Source organism: Oncorhynchus masou, chromosome 12 (assembly GCF_036934945.1).
Source record: "Oncorhynchus masou masou isolate Uvic2021 chromosome 12, UVic_Omas_1.1, whole genome shotgun sequence".
NCBI classification, from domain to species: domain Eukaryota; kingdom Metazoa; phylum Chordata; class Actinopteri; order Salmoniformes; family Salmonidae; genus Oncorhynchus; species Oncorhynchus masou.
The window spans coordinates 61540876-61561170 of record NC_088223.1 but is presented as its reverse complement, the minus strand read 5'-3'; the positions used below and the strand labels follow the sequence as shown (position 1 = coordinate 61561170).

The window sequence follows — 20295 nt, the reverse complement described above, 5'->3', positions numbered from 1 at the left end:
AGAGTGGTTGGGGCAGGTTGAGGGGAGGGAGGACAGGGAGAGAGTGGTAGAGAGGGAGGACAGAGGACAGGGAGAGGGAGGAGTGATTGGGGCTGGTTGAGGGGTAGAGAGGGAGGACAGGGGAGAGAGTGGTTGGGGCAGATTGAGGGGTAGAGAGGGAGGTTAGTGATGCCTCCTAATCATACTGGTAATATTTGTAATATCTATGAATTATTTGTGTTTTCTAAGTGATTGTGTGTATGGGTGTATGCACGTGTTTGACTACATTACCCTCAGTAACACTGTCCTAAGGTCTTGATGAGAACAGACATAGACAGAGACAGGCATTAGCGATAGAGAGAGACAGAGAGAGACAGACACATAGCAAAAGAGACAGAAACAGACACACTAGGCAAGACACAGACAGACAGACAGACAGACAGACAGACAGACAGACAGACAGACAGAAAGAGAAATAGAAAGCGAGAGAGACACATTCAGAGGGAGAAACTGAGAGAAAGGAAGAGGGATGACTGGAAGAGATGAACTCTAAGCCTATCCGATCTGTTGCACCTGTCCTTGTGCTTGTCTCCACCCCCTTCCAGGTGTCACCCATCTTCCCTATTATCCCCTGTGTATTCATGTGTTCAACGTCTGTTTGTTGCCAGTTTGTCTTGTTCATTCAAGCTTACCAGCGTTTTCTCTGTCAGCTCCTATCGTTTCCCAGCCTCTCTTTGCTAGTCCTCCTGGTTTTGACCTTTGCCTGTCCTGACCCTGTTCCCGCCCGCCTGACCTCTCTGCCTGACCCTGAGCCTGCTTGTTGTCCGGTACCACTGCCTTACCCTGGATTTCTGAACCCTGCATGCCTTGACCTGTCTTTGTCTGCCCCTGTTTGCTACAATAAACAGTGTTACTTCGGACAGTCTGCATCACCTGTTTGCTACAATAAACAGTGTTACTTCGGACAGTCTGCATCGCCTGTTTGCTACAATAAACAGTGTTACTTCGGACAGTCTGCATCACCTGTTTGCTACAATAAACAGTGTTACTTCGGACAGTCTGCATCACCTGTTTGCTACAATAAACAGTGTTACTTCGGACAGTCTGCATCACCTGTTTGCTACAATAAACAGTGTTACTTCGGACAGTCTGCATCACCTGTTTGCTACAATAAACAGTGTTACTTCGGACAGTCTGCATCACCTGTTTGCTACAATAAACAGTGGTACTTCGGACAGTCTGCTTCACCTGTTTGCTACAATAAACAGTGTTACTTCGGACAGTCTGCATCACCTGTTTGCTACAATAAACAGTGTTACTTCGACAGTCTGCATCACCTGTTTGCTACAATAAACTGTGTTACTTCGGACAGTCTGCATCACCTGTTTGCTACAATAAACAGTGTTACTTCGGACAGTCTGCATCACCTGTTTGCTACAATAAACAGTGTTACTTCGGACAGTCTGCATCACCTGTTTGCTACAATAAACAGTGTTACTTCGGACAGTCTGCATCACCTGTTTGCTACAATAAACAGTGTTACTTCGGACAGTCTGCATCACCTGTTTGCTACAATAAACAGTGTTACTTCGGACAGTCTGCATCACCTGTTTGCTACAATAAACAGTGTTACTTCGGACAGTCTGCATCACCTGTTTGCTACAATAAACCGTGTTACTTCGGACAGTCTGCATCACCTGTTTGCTACAATAAACAGTGTTACTTCGGACAGTCTGCATCACCTGTTTGCTACAATAAACAGTGTTAGTTCGACAGTCTGCATCTGGGTCTTACCTTGATCCCTGATAGTGTGTTAGTGCATGTACACATGTGGGTTGGATGTGTGGATGTGTTGCACGTGTATCTAACTCCCTACACATCTCCACTTGTCTCTGTACTACGTGCATGTTTTAGTGTGTGTATAGGTGTGGGTGTGGGGTGTGTGTATATTGAAAAGTAGACAGGCACCTCTTACGTTTATGCGCGCAGTCTGCCGGCCTGTTTGCGGCGCAGCAATAAACTCCCCGTGCGGATGGCCGGGCTGCTTACGTTGACATGTGACACGGTCAGGCCATCTGATAGGGTGTACTGGCTTGTCTTGTAGGCGGAGTCTCGCACCACAGGCTGTTTCCAGCGTCCAGGTGATGGAAGGGGTGGGGCTCCTTACACATCAGGGAGAAAGGCTCCCCAGGGGCACCACGCTCACTGAAGGAACACAATACGAGGAGTACCATCTACAGGAGAAAGAGAGAGAGAGAAATCGAGAGAGAGAGAAAGCGAGAGAGAAAGTAAAGTGAGAAAGAGAACGAGAAAGAGAGAGGGAGAGAGAGAAAGAGAGTCTGCAGAGAGTGAGGAGAGAAGAGAAGAGAGAGAGAGAGAGAGAGAGAGAGAGAGAGCAGAAAGCCTGTGAGAAAGAAAAGAGAGTTAGAAAGCGGAGTGAGAAAGAGAAAGACCTGAGAGAGAGAGAAACAGTGAGAAAGAGAAAGACAGAGAGAGATCACCTGTGAGAAAGAAAAGAGGGAGAGAGAGAGTGAAAGAGAAGAGAGAGAGATCAGAGAGAGAGATAGATAGATAGATAGATAGATAGATAGATAGATAGAGAGAGAGAGCATCACCTGTTTGAGAGAATAAACAGTGTTACTAAGAAATTCTGATTCACAGCTTTTCAGTTATAAATGTTAAGAATAAAGTTGCCTGCTTCCCCCACCTCCCCTCCCACCTCCCATCCCTCCTTCCCTCTCTCCATCCTTTTACCCTCCAGCAGTATGATAGAGAAGTCCTGGGCAGTGTGGCCCTTGCGGGAGGCGAAGCACTGGTAGGCCCCAGAGTGGCTCTTCTGAGCCGCTGTGATCTGCAGGGTGTCGTTGTGGGGGCCCTGGATAGAGATGTGCTGATCTGGGATTATAGGGTCTGTGTTCCTGTACCAGGCCACTGTGTACTCTGGAGAACCCTCCACAGCACAGGTAAAGAACAGGGTACTGCTGATGCCCGTCTTTAGACTCTTGGGGGAAAGGGTCACTCGCAGGGGGTCTGGGGAGGAGAGAGAACACACACATGAGTAATACACACACACACACACACACAAAGAGAGAAAAACAAAACAGCTCAATCAGTTGAGGAGACTCATTAAAAAAGCAGCTGGAGACATCTCTTCACATCTCTGTCCATGTACGTACATTTGTGTGTGTGTGTTTGTGTTTAAATGTCAGTGAGCAATAAGGCAGCTGGTGGCGTGTTCTGGGGGGGCCTGGCTGTGCCACCCAACCCCCCCCCCCCCCCCCTCACCCTGTCAGAGTCACACTCTGTGCTGCCATGATGTGCCTACTGGCAAAGCCTACCTCTGCTCTCTCTTTATCTCTTTCTTGCCCTCTCTCGGAGAAAGGCTCTTTCTCTTCTCTGTGTTTATATAGATCTGTCTCTCTCTCTCTTCCCTTGTCTCTCTGAATGACTGTACAGTATTTACTTCTACTTCTTTAGTGTTCCTTGTCTCTCTGAATGACTGTACAGTATTTACTTCTACTTCTTCAGTGTTCCTTGTCGGTCTCCTTCTTTTATTCCATCCATCCATTTTACTCATCCTCTCTGTATCCGTCTTTCTCTGACAGTGAGTGGTGTTGGCAGTAGTGTGAAGTGCTCAGTCCCAGTGCATTACAGTCCTGTCCTCTGTCTAGAGACCTGATCTGACAGGGTATCAAACACCACACACCCATTCATACTCATCCATTTCTCACACACATTATATGTTATTATATATCATATGTTATTATACATTATATGTTATTATATGTTATTATACATTATATGTTATTATATGTTATTATATATTATATGTTATTATATGTTATTATACACAATATGTTATTATATGTTATTATACATTATATGTTGTTATATGTTATTATACATTATATGTTATTATATGTTATTATACAGTTATAATTATACATTATATGTTGTTATATGTTATTATACATTATATGTTATTATATGTTATTATACATTATATGTTATTATATGTTATTATACATTATATGTTATTATACATTATATGTTATTATATGTTATTATACATTATATGTTATTATATGTTATCATACATTATATATTATTATACATTATATATTATTATATGTTATTATACATTATATGTTATTATATGTTATTATACATTAAATGTTATTATATATTCTATGTTATTATACATTATATGTTATTATATGTTATTATACATGATATGTTATTATATGTTATTATACATTATATGTTATTATATGTTATTATACATTATATGTTATTATATGTTATTATACATTATATGTTGTTATATGTTATTATACATTATATGTTATTATATGTTATTATACATTATATGTTATTATATGTTATCATACATTATATATTATTATACATTATATGTTATTATATGTTATTATACATGATATGTTATTATACATTATATGTTATTATATATTATATGTTATTATACATTATATGTTATTATATGTTATTATACATTATATGTTATTATATGTTATTATACATTATATGTTATTATACATTATATGTTATTATATGTTATCATACATTATATATTATTATATGTTATTATACATACATTATATATTATTATACATTATATCTTATTATATGTTATTATACATTATATGTTATTATATGTTATTATACATTATATGTTATTATATGTTATATGTTATTATACATTATATGTTATTATATGTTATTATACATTATATGTTATTATATGTTATTATACATTATATGTTATTATATGTTATTATACATTATATGTTATTATATGTTATTATACATTATATGTTGATATGTTATTATACATTATATGTTATTATATGTTATTATACATTATATGTTATTATTATATATTATTATACATTATATGTTATTATATGTTATTATACATGTTATATGTTATTATACTTATTATACATTATATGTTATTATATGTTATTATACATTATATTTATTATATGTTATTATACATCCATTTATTATACATTATATGTTATTATATGTTATCATACATTATATATTATTATACATTATATGTATTATATGTTATTATACATTATATGTTATTATATGTTATTATACATTATGATTATGATGTTATTATACATTATATGTTATTATATGTTATTATCCATGCATTATTATACATTATATGTTATTATATATTATATGTTATTATACATTCCTATGTTATTATATGATTATACATGATATGTTATTATATATTATATGTTATTATATATTATATGTTATTATATATTATATGTTATTATATATTATGTGTTATTATACATTATATGTTATTATATGTTATTATACAGTATATGGAATTATATGTTATTATATATTATATGTTAGTATATATTATGTGTTATTATATATTATATGTTATTATATATTATGTGTTATTATACAGTATATGTTATTATATATTATATGTTATTATATATTATGTTATTATATGTTATATGGTATTATATATTATATGTTATTATACAGTATATGGACTTATATGTTATTATACATTATATGTTATTATACATGATATGTTATTATACATTATATGTTATTATATGTTATTATACATTATATGTTATTATACATTATAAGTTATTATATACATTATATGGCAGCATCATGTTATGCTTTGCTGCAGGAGGGATTGGTGCACTTCACAAAATAGATGGCATCATGAGAGAAAAAATTATGTGGATATATTGAAGTAACATCTCAAGACATCAGTCAGGATGTTAAAGCTTATATGTGTCTTCCAAATGGATAATGACCCCAAGCATACTTCCAAGCATACTTCCAACTAGGTCAGCAAAATGGCTTAAGGACAACAAAGTCAAGGTATTGGGAGTGACCATCACAAAGCCCTGACCTCAATCCAATAGAACAGGGGTGTGTTCAAATACGGAGGGCCAAATAAAAAATTTAGCTACAAGCCGAGGGCCGGACTGTTCGAATGTTCATTGAAAAATTTTAAATTATATAGTCTAGTGAACCTAATTGAACCTATGAAAACCTAACAAATATATTCCAATATGATCAGATAAATAAAGCAATATTTTCTTATGGCTCTGTCAGTAATCTTTAATTTTCAACAGACACAAAAGACAAATTTCCTTTATATAAAATTAACATGAACATTAAATGAAAGAAACCGGTATTCAAGGCACCATCAGTAGCCTATATTTTATTTTAGCAAAAGTATGTTAAATTTATAAAGAAAAAAACAATAATAGCAATTTTCTATCATCCATCAACTGAAATATTTTAACAATATAATTGGATTGAAATACAATAAAATAAAGTGCAAAAATCTATTAATCAAAAACAACACTTTGTTTAAGGAGAAGTAACATGCAGTGAAAACAAATATTAAACTTTAACTTTAAACTTGAACTGAGTAAAAACTCTAAATATGTGATTGCACAGTAATGTTCACTTGTTTGAGGTTGAGGGTGATACTTGGTGGTGTCCCATCTTTTCCACAAGTTCATCAATGTTCGGGGTAAGGCTCTGAGCTGAGGAAATCCTCAGAATTGAGTGGAGGTGTTCAGCAGTAAGTTATACTTCTGTGTGATGTTTTGTTCAGGTTCATCAAAGAAAAAAGTTGTTCACATTATGTGCTGCCAAACATAGACAACGTTTGAGCAGCCTGGATGCGCAGCTGGGGCATTGTGTCGGGGAGGAAACGGGCGATTACCCACTGCCGCATATTTTGCCCTCAGTGCATCATTGCATTGGAGGTCAATCAACTCCATTTGGAGGTTTGGTGGTGAGCTTTCCACGTCAACAGCAAATGGGTTATAGCAGTTCCAATGCTTTTTATGCTTCAAAGTCAGCAAATCGGCGTCGAAAGTCAGCGGCAAGCATACCTATTTTATCAGCCAACTGTGCGCTCGGGAACGCACTGGTAGAGAGCTTCTCTTTCATGGTCTGGCAGCTGGGAAAGTGGCTCAAATTTTCTTTCCGCATCTGCGTCTCCCACAGAGTCAGTTTGGTTTTAAATGCCTTCACTGTACTGTACATATCAGAGATGACATGATCCCGATAGCTGCAAGTTCATTATTCAGATGACTTAATGTCACACAGAAAAGCCATTTCACACAGAAACATTTCGTCTCGGAGTTGTGTTGTGTCTTTCCCTTTGCTGTCCAAGAACAGACAAATCTCCTCACGAAGCTTAAATCTTTGAAGCACCTTTCCCTGGCTTAGCCATTACCTCTATAAGGCAAATCACCATGCTCCGTTTCTAACTCCGTATAAATGCCTTGAACTATATATTCAAACCTTTGGCTCTGATAAATTTAACTGTGCGCGTGATGATGCTCATTACATGCTCCATTTTCAAGGCTTTACCGCACAACACTTCCTGGTGTATGATACAATGATAAGCTGTCAGCTCACCTTATTTTCCTCTTGCATCTTTTCCCGTATCTTCGCCACCAGTCCGTTGTGTCCACACATTATGCTCCGTTATTATCAAACCCACGATTTTTCCCAAGGCAGCTCCATCTCATTTACACATCTTGACACCTCTTCATATATCATGCCCCGTAGTTGTGCCATGCATAGGACGTAAAGCCAAAAACTCCTCTGTCACGCTTAGGCTGGAGTCCACTTATGAAAATTGACAACTGGGCAATGTCAGAAATGTCGGTGCTTATCCACAGCCAAGGAATATGCAATGAAATACAAGCTGCTCTTTTAGATTGATGGACAACTGGTCTACTCTCTCGGCAATGGTGTTTCTGCTCAGACTCACATTTAAAAAGAGTTGCCTTTTTATGGGCAAACTTATACAAACTTTAATCATGCAGTTTTTGATGAAATCCCCCCGTAAATGGCCGGGCTGATTTGTGGGATCTCTTCTGCCAAAATAAAACTGGCCTTTTGTAGCCTTTGTTCCATGTCCATATTCTTGTTTTTGTCCGCGTGTTTCGTTTCATAATGTCATCAGATTATACTCTTTCAGTACCGCCACACTTTCTCCACACAGAAGACACACAGGTTTTCCAGCTACCTCCGTGAACATATACTCCGACTCCCACCTTGTTTGAAACCCCGGTTCTCAGTGTCCACCTTCCGTTTTGCCATTTTTGATGGGTATCTGAAAGTTAATTTTACTGTGATGCTGAGGTGCCAATAAATATTGAAATGAAGCAGCCTCTGCTCGGTCGTCACCGTTGCATTGTGGGAAATGTAGTATTGGTGCGTGTAAAAGATCTGCGGGCTGCCGGCTTGCTGCTAGGTCAGCAAAATGTTCTAATAATAAATCAAGATCATCCCAGGGGCCGTAAAAAACCTTCTCGACCGGATGTGGCCCGCAAAGCCTTGACTCTGACATATGTGCAATAGAACATTTGTGGGCAGAACTGAAAAAGCGTGTGCGAGCAAGGAGGCCTACAAACCTGACTCAGTTACACCAGCTCTGTCAGTAGGAATGGCCAAAATTCACCCAACTTATTGTGGGAGGCTTGTGGAAGTCTACCCGAAACGTTTGACCCAAGTTAAACAATTCAAAAGTGTGTAAACTTCTGACCCACTGGGAATGTGATGAAAGAAATAAAAGCTGAAATAAATCATTCTCTCTACTATTATTCTGACATTTCACACTCTTAAAATAAAGTGGTGATCCTAACTGACCTAAAACAGGGAATTGTTACTAGGATTAAATGTCAGAAATTGGGAAAAACGAAGTTTAAATGTATTTGGCTGAGGTGTATGTAAACTTCCGATTTCAACTGTGTATTATGTGTTATTATATATTATGTGTTATTATATATTATGTGTTATTATACAGTATATGTTATTATATATTATGTGTTATTATACAGTATATGTTATTATATATTATGTGGTATTATATATTATGTGTTATTATATATGATGTGTTATTGTCACGACTTCCGCCGAGGTTGGCTCTCCTGCCCATTCGGGCGGTGCTCGGCGGTCGTCGTCACCGTCCTATTAGCCACTACTGATCCCTTTTTCGTGTTTCTGTTGGTTTTGTCTAATTGGTTTCACGTGTGTGTTGTTTAGTTAATTAGTGTCTGTATTTAATGTAGGTTGTCCCGCCCTTGTTTTGTGCGGGATTGTTTATTTTGTCATTTTCGTTTTGTCTGTCGGTGTTTGCTGTTTGTTTTTTCTCCGGTTATTCTTTTCCCTGTTTTGGAGATTTTCACCCTGTCTTGCTTTTGGGTTGACTGTTGTTTTGTTCACTGGAGAATAAACTTTATTATTCGCATTCTGCTCTCTGCGCCTGATTCCACCCACCTTGACCAGACGTGACAGTTATTATACAGCATATGTTATTATATATTATGTGTTATTATATATTATGTGTTATTATATATTATGTGTTATTATACAGTATCTATTATTATATGTTATGTGTTATTATACAGTATATGTTATTATATATTATATATTATTATGTATTATGTGTTATTATACATTATATGGTATTATATATTATCTGTTATTATATATTATGTGTTATTATACAGTAGATGTTATTATTTATAATATGTTATTATATATTATATGTTACTATACATGATATGTTATTATACATAATATGTTACTATACACTATATGTGTGAACGTGTGTGTGTGTGTACAGTATATGTGCCTGTCCCAGGACAGTGTGAGTGTATCTGTATATGGCTGTTTGTTTTGGGGGTCTGTGCTAACCTCACCCCCCCCTAACCTTACCCCCCACCTCTACTCCCACTCTCTAGCCCCCCTCTACTCCCACTCTCTAGCCCCCCTCTACTCCCACTCTCTAGCCCCCCCTCTACTCATCTCCTTACCTATGACATAAAGTGCTCCGGACACCTCCTTGGATCCGAAGCTGTTGGTGACCTCACAGGCATAGCTGCCGCTGTCCTCCTGCCTGAGGTCACTGATGGTCAGACCCGTTAGGCGCCGCGTCCAGTGGGCATCGGAAGGCAGTGGGCGGCCATCCTTCAGCCAGCGCACTGTGGGGCTGGGGTAACCTGCTGCAATGCAGGGAAGCTCCACACTCAGACCCGCCCGCACCTCCCCCGCTAGGAAACTGTCCAGGATAGAGGGAGACGACTCTGTGGGGTCTGGAGGAGAGGGGGGAGACAGCTTACACTTTGGACTGTGGAATGGTGTGGGATGTTGATTAATAACTCACATACTATTTATTCATATTCACAGACATACTGTATATTACACACACAGGACACTGTATACTGGTACTCAGAGAAATACAGACACTGACATACTTTACACACAGTCCTACTCACCCATGACAGACAGCCTGGCTCCATTGCTCTGACGTGTCTCTCCACTGTATTTGTGCTTGGTGATGCAGCGGTAGGTGGAGAGGGCATCCTCTTTCTGGACATCTGAGATGTACAGAGCACCAAAGGATGTCAGGAAGAACCTGTTAGCTGTTAGAAAGAGAGAGAGAGAAAGACAGAGATAAAACTATTTAACAAAGCCTCAAAATAACTAAACATCCTCAACGAACAACTTAGTCGGCGCAGGGTGACTGAAATGTACAGATCCTTGGCAACCTGTCATTGCCAAGAGGAAACACACTGAACTCCCTGTCAAACATGCAATATAATCACATTGTGAAACACTTTGGTCAGTCAAAAATGGTCAAACACTCATCACATACAGTACAGTCTTTATCACCATCTCTACTCCAGTAATGTTATCATTGTTGTGGTGGTTATAGAACACAACAAGATGAGCCCAGGTCTGGTAAGTGGGTCAGTGTGTGATGTACCCTGCCAGACTGTGCCCTCTTTTCAGCCTGTGCCAATCTGACAGGCCCTGCCCACTTATTGAAGTGGTAGAGGGGGAGAGAGGGAGAGAGGGAGAGAGAGATAGAAGGAGAGAGAGAGTAGGAGAGAGGGAGAGATAGGGAGAAAGGAGAGAGGGAGAGAAAGGGATAAAGGCAGAGAGAGGGAGAGAGGGAGACAGAGGAGAGAGAGGGAGAGAGAGGGAAAGTGGGAAAGAGAGGGAGAGTGGGAGAGAGAGGAGAAAGGGAGAGAGAGGGAGAGAGGGAGAGAGGAGAGAGCAGAGGGAGAGAGAAGAGAGGGAGATAGGAGAGAGGGAGATAGGAGAGAGGGAGAGCGAGAGAGAGAGAAGGAAAGAGGGGAGAGGGGAGAGAGGGAGACTGTGCAGGCTGACAGACTGTGTGTGTGTTGAGGGTAGGGGTACAGTCGCATCGCAGGCTGTAATTTCACAGTCAGCCCTTGTTTGCACCCCTGAATTAAGCCTTACAGGATAATGTGCACTTTAAGATTTCAACCCCCATAACACCAACCGCCACGCTGTCACAACACACTGACATGTAGACAGAGAGGGAGAGAGGGAGAGAGAGAGAGAGGGGAGGGAGAGCAAAAGGGGGATAGAACTAGGGAAAGAGAGATCTGTCACAAACAGATGCTGTGGAGACACCTCCAAAACAGGAGCCATCTTAATCACATGCTCTCCTCCACTATCCACCCATCTTAATTGTTTCTCTTGTTTATTCAATTTCTCTATCTTTAATCATCTCTCTCGATCCATCCTTCTTAGCCCTCACAATCATGTTTTCCCCTTACACACTCTCTCTTTCCTTCCTCTCTCTCTTCCTCGCTCTCTCTCTCCCTCACTTTTTCTCTCTCTCTCTCTCCGTCTCTCGTCTCCCTTTCTGTCTGTTGTTAAGCAGAGTGGCAGACAGAGTAAAATATTAATTACTAAATCACTGTACTCCCCAAAATTCTATTCATGCTGACTTGACTGTATAAAGTGAGATGCAAGCCAATGTGATGCACCAGATAAAGAGCCAGTTCCCTCTTCTACCCTGCTGCTCTGCTACCCTGTTACGCTTCTACCCTGTTACACTGCTTCCCTGTTACCCTGCTACCCTGCTACCCTGTTACGCTGCTACCCTGTTACGCTTCTACCCTGTTACGCTGCTACCCTGCTACCCTGTTACGCCTCTACCCTGCAACCCTGTTACGCTGCTACCCTGTTACGCTTCTACGCTGTTACGCTGCTACCTTGCTACCCTGTTACGCTGCTACCCTGTTACGCTTCTACCCTTCTACCCTGTTATGCTGCTACCCTGCTACACTGTTACCCTGTTACGCTTCTACCCTGTTACCCTGCTACACTGTTACGCTGCTACCCTGCTACACTGTTATGCTGCTACCCTGTTACGCTGCTACCCTGCTGCCCTGTTACCTTGCTAACCTGCTACACTGTTACCCTGCAACCCTGTTACCCTGCTACACTGTTACCCTGTTACGCTGCTACCCTGTTACCCTGCTACACTGTTACCCTGTTACCCTGCTACACTGTTACCGTGTTACCCTGCTACACTGTTACCCTATTACCCCGCTACCCTGTTACCTTGCTAACCTGCTAAACTGTTACCCTACTACTCTGCTACCCTGTTACGCGTCTACCCTGCTACCCATCTAACCTGTTACCCTGCTACTCACCGGCCTGTTGCTCTCTGTTGGGCTTGTCAGTCAAGGACACACTAGGTCAGCAGAGAACAAGCAGGGTGTGAAAGATTAAAGGCAAGGTGGAGCAGAAGAAGGAAGAGCAGGAGGAGAAAGGGGGTGTGTGTTCATACAGTATGTGTGTCTGTGTGTGAGACGGAATAACAAAAAAGCGTGGGCACCTCTCTATGTCTCTATGTGTATGTGCGTGTCTGTGAGTGTGTATGTCAATGAATACTGTAATTATGTGGGTTAGACTGCTGAGCTTGGGGCTTGTTGTCAAACACAGGACAGGAAGGCCTACTGGTGGGCTTCCCTGTCAAAATCACACTGCTTTCAAGTCAGCCTGGAACATACTACAAAACCTATAGACATGCTGTTGGGTAGAAGGCAGAATCTGGGAGGGTTGTATGAGGGGAGAGAGGAGAGGGAGAACAACTAAAATAAGGATGGAGAGAGATGGGGGAAGCAACTGAGAGAGAGATATCCAAACAAAAACATAGAGACCCAGAAAACCTGAGACACAGCCTTCACTACGGTGAATCACTAAAACAATACAGAAATACACTACAGAAAAAGAAGGAACAGCATTTCAGAAATCAGCTCAATGTAGTTGAAGAATCCATAGAATCAAACCACTTCTGGGAAAATAGGAAAACTCTAAACAAACAACAACACGAAGAGTTATCTATCCAAAACGGTGATGCATGTATATACCACTTCACCAATCGTTTTGGCTCAATAACAAAGAACAAACAGTAAAAATATTTACAAGATCAAATACAAATCGTAGAATCTGATCACCCCAATCCACAAAAGTGGAGACAAATTTGACCCCAATAACTACTGTGTGTCACGCCTGCTCCAGCTCTTCCCCCCTGGCACTTGGCGCCAGGCTGCCCTGCATTACGCACTCCTGCCAACATCATTACTCGGACCTGCCGTTCCTCGTCACGCGCGTCAGCGATATTGGACTCAATCACCTGTTCATTACCTCCCCTGTATGTGTCAGTTCCCTGCTCTGTTCCCCGTTGCTGCATTGATTGCCGTCTGTCTTTGCATTTCCCAGTGCTGACGTTGTTCCTGTCCTGTTGCATGTCCGTTCCAAATGAAACATCAACTCCCCATACCTGCTTCTCTTCTCCAGCGTCATTCCTTACACCGTGGGATATGCGTCAACAGCAACCTTGGGAAAATCTTGAGCATTATCATTAACAGCAGATTTGTACATTTCCTCAGTGAAAACAATGTACTGAGCATGACCACAAATACTGTCCATCTAGACACCGTACCTCAACCTAAACATCAGTGCCACTGGTAACTTCCACAAAGCTGTGAACGAGCTGAGAGACAAGGCAAGAAGGGCCATCAAAAGGAACATTAAATTTGACATACCAATTAGCATCTGGCTAAAAATACTTGAATCAGTCATAGAGCCCATTGCCCTTTATGGTTGTGAGGTCTGGGGTCCGCTCACCAACCAAGACTTCACAAAATGGGACAAACACCAAATTGAGACTCTGCACGCAGAATTCTACAAAAATATCCTCTGTGTACAACGTAGAACACCAAATAATGCATGCAGAGCAGAATTAGGCCGATACCCACTAATTATCAAAATCCAGAAAAGAGCTGTTAAATTCTATAACCACCTAAAAGGAAGTGATTCCCAAACCTTCCACAACAAAGCCATCACCTACAGAGAGATGAACCTGGAGAAGAGTCCCCTAAGCAAGCTGGTCCTGGGGCTCTGTTCACAAACACACCCCACAGAGCCCCATGACAGCAGCACAATTAGACCCAACCAAATCATGAGAAAACAAAAATATAATTACTTGACACATTGGAAAGAATTAACAAAAAAAACAGAGCAAACTAGAATGCTATTTGGCCCTACACCATGGGTGTCAAACTCTGGCCCGTGGGCCAAATTTGGCCCGCGGGGTAATTATATTTGGCCCGCGAGACAATATCAAATTACTACTAGAGCTGGCCCGCCGGTATTATACAGCGATTTCACCACTAATACTACGAATCCCATAATGCTCTGCTGTTTTCACGCGCCAATCAGGACAGGACCCAGAAACGCTCTCTCCTCTGTGACAGTAGTCATAGCAACATAGACGCTACAACTGTCAGCGAGCTAACCCTTTCCAAAAATGGCGAAAAGAAAGGCAGAAAACAGGAGCTTTCTGGACAAGTGGGAAGCAGAATATCTGTTTACATATGTAAAAGACAAACCTGTTTGTCTTGTTTGTGGAGTCAACGTGGCTGTAAGTAAGGAGTACAACATTAGACGACACTATGAAACGAAACACCATGACAAATACAAGGACCTGGACATGACTCAAAGGAGCCAGAAAGTAGAGGAGATGAAAAGAAGCTTGTTTTCACAACAGAATATGTTTAAAAAAGCCACATCACAAAGCGAGGCTGCTGTAAAGGCTAGTTATATAGTGGCAGCAGAGATCGCAAAATCAGTCCGGCCCTTTAATGAGGGAGAGTTCATGAAAAAGTGCATGATGAAGGTTTGTGACCTCGTATGCCCAGAGAAAAAACAAGCATTTTCAAACATGAGCCTGAGCAGGAACACAGTAGCTGATCACACATGTGATCTTGCCACCAATCTGTATGACCAGCTGATGGAAAAGGGAAAAGATTTTGTTGCGGTCTCCCTCGCTGTGGATGAGAGCTGGGACGCATCTGATACTGCTCAGCTGTCAGTCTTCATCCGTGGAGTGGACTCAAATCTGTGTGTTACGGAGGAGCTATTAGGATTCAAATCAATGCATGGCACAACCACAGGAAAGGAAATCTTTGAGGAGGTTTCCAAATGTGTAACTGAAATAAAGCTGCCGTGGGATAAACTCGTTGGATTTAACGACAGATGGTGCGCCAGCGATGTGCGGTAAAAAGAGTGGACTGGTGGGCATGGTTCGGGAGAAGATGCGGGAAGAGAACTGTGCAGGTGAGCTAACTGTTTACCACTGCATCATACATCAGGAAGCACTGTGTGCCAAAGCCCTAAAGATGGAACATGTTATGACCACAGTAACACAGGTAGTTAACTTTATAAGAGCCAAAGGTCTAAATCACCGCCAGTTTAAATCTTTTCTGGAGGAGTGTGGTTCGGAATACGCAGACGTGCCGTATCACACAGAGGTGAGATGGCTAAGCAGAGCAAAAGTACTGAACAGATGTTTCGAGCTGCGTGAGGAAATATGTCAATTCCTGGAAACCAAAGGGAAGGATACAGCAGAGCTCCGGGAGCAAAAGTTCCTGTGTGAGCTGGCCTTTCTCTGTGACATCTCGAGCCATCTCGATGCGCTGAACCTGCAGCTTCAGGGGCGGGGGCGCATCATCACAGACATGTACGCTGCAGTGAGGGCCTTCAAAACTAAACTGTGCCTGTGGGAGAATCAGATGCTGCAAGGAAACCCTTGCCATTTTCCCTGCTGCCAATCCATAAAAGCGCAGATCTCTACCGCCGTGTTCCCATGCGCACAGTTTGCTGAAAAACTCAGTGTTCTCGCCGCTGAGTTTAGCCGGCGATTTGCCGACTTCGATGCCCAGAAATGCAAGTTTGAACTGCTTAGTAATCCCTTCGCAGTTGATGTGGAAAATGCACCAACCAACATCCAAATGGAGCTGATTGAACTCCAGTGCAACGACACGCTGAAGTCAAAGTATGATGCTGTGGGCGCCGCACAGTTTCCACGGTTCATCCCTGACACAATGCCTCAGCTCCGCACCCAAGCTGCTCAGATGCTCTCCATGTTCGGCAGCACTTATCTATGCGAGCAACTTTTCTCCTCGATGAAGATGACCAAAACAACTCACAGGAGACGTCTGACTGATGAACATCTTCGCTCGATACTGAGGATTTCTTCAGCTCAGAGCTTGAGCCCAGACATTGATGAACTAGCATCCAAGAAGAGATGCCAGGTATCTGGCTTGGGCACATCAGATTAGACCAGTGTGCAATTATTAATGTTTTCTTTATGCACTTTTTCTTGCTACAAGGCATGGGCTTGAATGGTTGATTGATTTATTATCATTTTATTTGTAAAATTATTAGCCAGTGGAAAAAGTTTATTTTGGTATTTAAATCAGAAGGCTGCAAATAGAAAAGAGGCATACAATTTGTATTTAAATTTTATTTATTTAATAAATGAATGCCATTGATGTGTTTTTTCATTTGAAATTCTCCACTATTAAATTATATATTGTATGGTAATAAGCGATGTTTGTTCCATATTCAATGTTAAAGCAAAACTTGTTTGGGTCCATATTAAAAGGTTAATTTGTTCAATGTTGGCCTGTGACTTTGTTCAGGTTTTACATTTTGGCCCACTGGGTATTTGAGTTTGACACCCCTGGGGCCTACACAGAGAGTACACAGCGGCAGAATACCTGACCACTGTGACTGACCCAAAATTAAGGAAAGCTTTGACTATGTACAGACTCAGCGAGCATAGCCTTGCTATTGAGAAAGGCCACCGTAGGCAGACATGGCTCTCAAGAGAAGACAGGCTATGTGCTCACTGCCCACAAAATGAGGTGGAAACTGAGCTGCACTTCCTAACCTCCTGCCCAATGTATGACCATATTAGAGAGACATATTTCCCTCAGATTACACAGATCCACAAAGAATTCGAAAACAAATCCAATTTTATATCACCCATATCTACTGGGTGAAATTCCACAGTGTGCCATCAGAGCAGCAGGATTTGTGACCTGTTGCCACGAGAAAAGGGCAACCAGTGAAGAACAAACACCATTGTAAATACAACCCATATCTATGCTTATTTATTTTATCCTGTGTCCTTAACCATTTGTACATTGTAAAAACACTGTATATATATAATATGATATAATATGACAAACTTCTGTATGTGTGATGTCTACTGTTAATTTTTATTGTTTATTTCACTTTATATATTATCTACCTTACTTGCTTTTGTTAACACATGTTACCCATGCCAATAAAGCCCCTTGAATTGAATTGAATTGAATTGAATTGACATAGAGATAGAGATATACACACAGAGAACCAGAGAGAGAGAGACAGAGAGATAGAGATATACACACAGAGAACCAGAGAGAGAGAGACAGAGAGATAGAGATATACACACAGAGAACCAGAGAGAGAGAGAGAGACAGAGAGATAGAGATAGAGATATACACACAGAGAACCAGTGAGAGAGAGAGAGACAGAGAGACAGAGAGATAGAGATATACACACAGAGAACCAGAGAGAGAGAGAGACAGAGAGATAGAGATATACACACAGAGAACCAGAGAGAGAGAGAGAGACAGAGATAGAGATATAGAGATATACACACAGAGAACCAGTGAGAGAGAGAGAGAGAGAGAGACAGAGAGATAGAGATATACACACAGAGAACCAGTGAGAGAGAGAGAGAGACAGAGAGATAGAGATATACACACAGAGAACCAGAGAGAGAGAGAGAGAGACAGAGAGATAGAGATATGCACACAGAGAACCAGAGAGAGAGAGAGAGACAGAGAGATAGAGATATACACACAGAGAACCAGTGAGAGAGAGAGAGAGAGAGAGAGAGAGAGAGAGAACAGAGAGATAGAGATATACACACAGAGAACCAGAGAGAGAGAGACAGAGAGATAGAGATATACACACAGAGAACCAGTGAGAGAGAGACAGAGAGATAGAGATATACACACAGAGAACCAGAGAGAGAGAGACAGAGAGAGAGAGAGACAGAGAGATAGAGATATACACACAGAGAACCAGTGAGAGAGAGACAGAGAGATAGAGATATACACACAGAGAACCAGAGAGAGAGAGACAGAGAGATAGAGATATACACACAGAGAACCAGAGAGAGAGAGACAGAGAGATAGAGATATACACACAGAGAACCAGTGAGAGAGAGAGAGACAGAGAGATAGAGATATACACACAGAGAACCAGAGAGAGAGAGAGAGAGACAGAGAGATAGAGATATACATACAGAGAACCAGTGAGAGAGAGACAGAGAGATAGAGATATACACACAGAGAACCAGAGAGAGAGAGACAGAGACAGAGAGATAGAGATATACACACAGAGAAGCAGAGGGAGAGAGAGAGAGACAGAGAGAGAGATAGAGATATACACACAGAGAACCAGAGAGAGAGAGAGAGAGACAGAGAGATAGAGATATACACACAGAGAACCAGAGAGAAAGAGAGAGAGAGACAGAGAGATAGAGATATACACACAGAGAACCAGAGAGAGAGAGAAACAGAGAGATAGAGATATACACACAGAGAACCAGAGAGAGAGAGAGACAGAGAGATAGAGATATAAAAACAGAGAACCAGAGAGAGAGAGACAGAGAACCAGAGAACCAGAGAGAGAGAGACAGAGAGATAGAGATATACACACAGAGAACCAGTGAGAGAGAGAGACAGAGAGATAGAGATATACACACAGAGAACCAGAGAGAGAGAGAGACAGAGAGATAGAGATATACACACAGAGAACCAGTGAGAGAGAGAGAGAGAGAGAGCCAGAGAACCAGAGAGAGAGAGAGACAGAGAGATAGAGATATACACAGAGAGAACCAGAGAGAGACAGAGAGATAGAGATATACACACAGAGAGAGAGAGAGAGAGAGAGACAGAGAGATAGAGATATAGACACAGAGAACCAGTGAGAGAGAGACAGAGAGATAGAGATATACACACAGAGAACCAGAGAGAGAGAGAGACAGAGAGATAGAGATATGCACACAGAGAACCAGAGAGAGAGAGAGAGAGACAGAGAGATAGAGATATACACACAGAGAACCAGAGAGAGAGAGAGAGACAGAGAGATAGAGATATACACACAGAGAACCAGAGAGAGAGAGAGAGAGACAGAGAGATAGAGATATACACACAGAGAACCAGAGAGAGAGAGACAGAGAGATAGAGATATACACACAGAGAACCAGAGAGAGAGAGAGACAGAGAGATAGAGATATGAACACAGAGAACCAGATAGAGATATACACACAGAGAACCAGAGAGAGAGACAGAGAGATAGAGATATACACACAGAGAACCAGAGAGAGAGAGAGAGACAGAGAGATAGAGATATACACACAGAGAACCAGAGAGAGAGAGAGAGACAGAGAGATAGAGATATACACACAGAGAACCAGTGAGAGAGAGAGACAGAGAGATAGAGATATACACACAGAGAACCAGAGAGAGAGAGACAGAGAGATAGAGATATACACACAGAGAACCAGAGAGAGAGACCAGAGACAGAGAGATAGAGATATACACACAGAGAACCAGAGAGAGAGAGAGAGACAGAGAGATAGAGATATACACACAGAGAACCAGTGAGAGAGAGAGAGAGACAGAGAGATAGAGATATACACACAGAGAACCAGAGAGAGAGAGAGAGAGAGAGATAGAGATATACACACAGAGAACCAGTGAGAGAGAGAGACAGAGAGATAGAGATATACACACAGAGAACCAGAGAGAGAGAGAGACAGAGAGATAGAGATATACACACAGAGAACCAGAGAGAGAGAGAGAGACAGAGAGATAGAGATATACACACAGAGAACCAGAGAGAGAGAGAGACAGAGAGATAGAGATATACACACAGAGAACCAGAGAGAGAGAGAGAGAGAGAGACAGAGAGATAGAGATATACACACAGAGAACCAGAGAGAGAGAGAGACAGAGAGATAGAGATATACACACAGAGAACCAGTGAGAGAGAGAGAGAGAGAGAGAGATAGAGATATACACA

The 20295-nt window shown here is 41.1% G+C and overlaps 1 pseudogene; it reads right to left on the bottom strand.

Annotated features, from left to right (window-relative positions):
* LOC135550575 (cell adhesion molecule DSCAML1-like) overlaps nt 1-20295 on the bottom strand; it is a 151855-nt pseudogene that overhangs the window by 44774 nt on the left and 86786 nt on the right.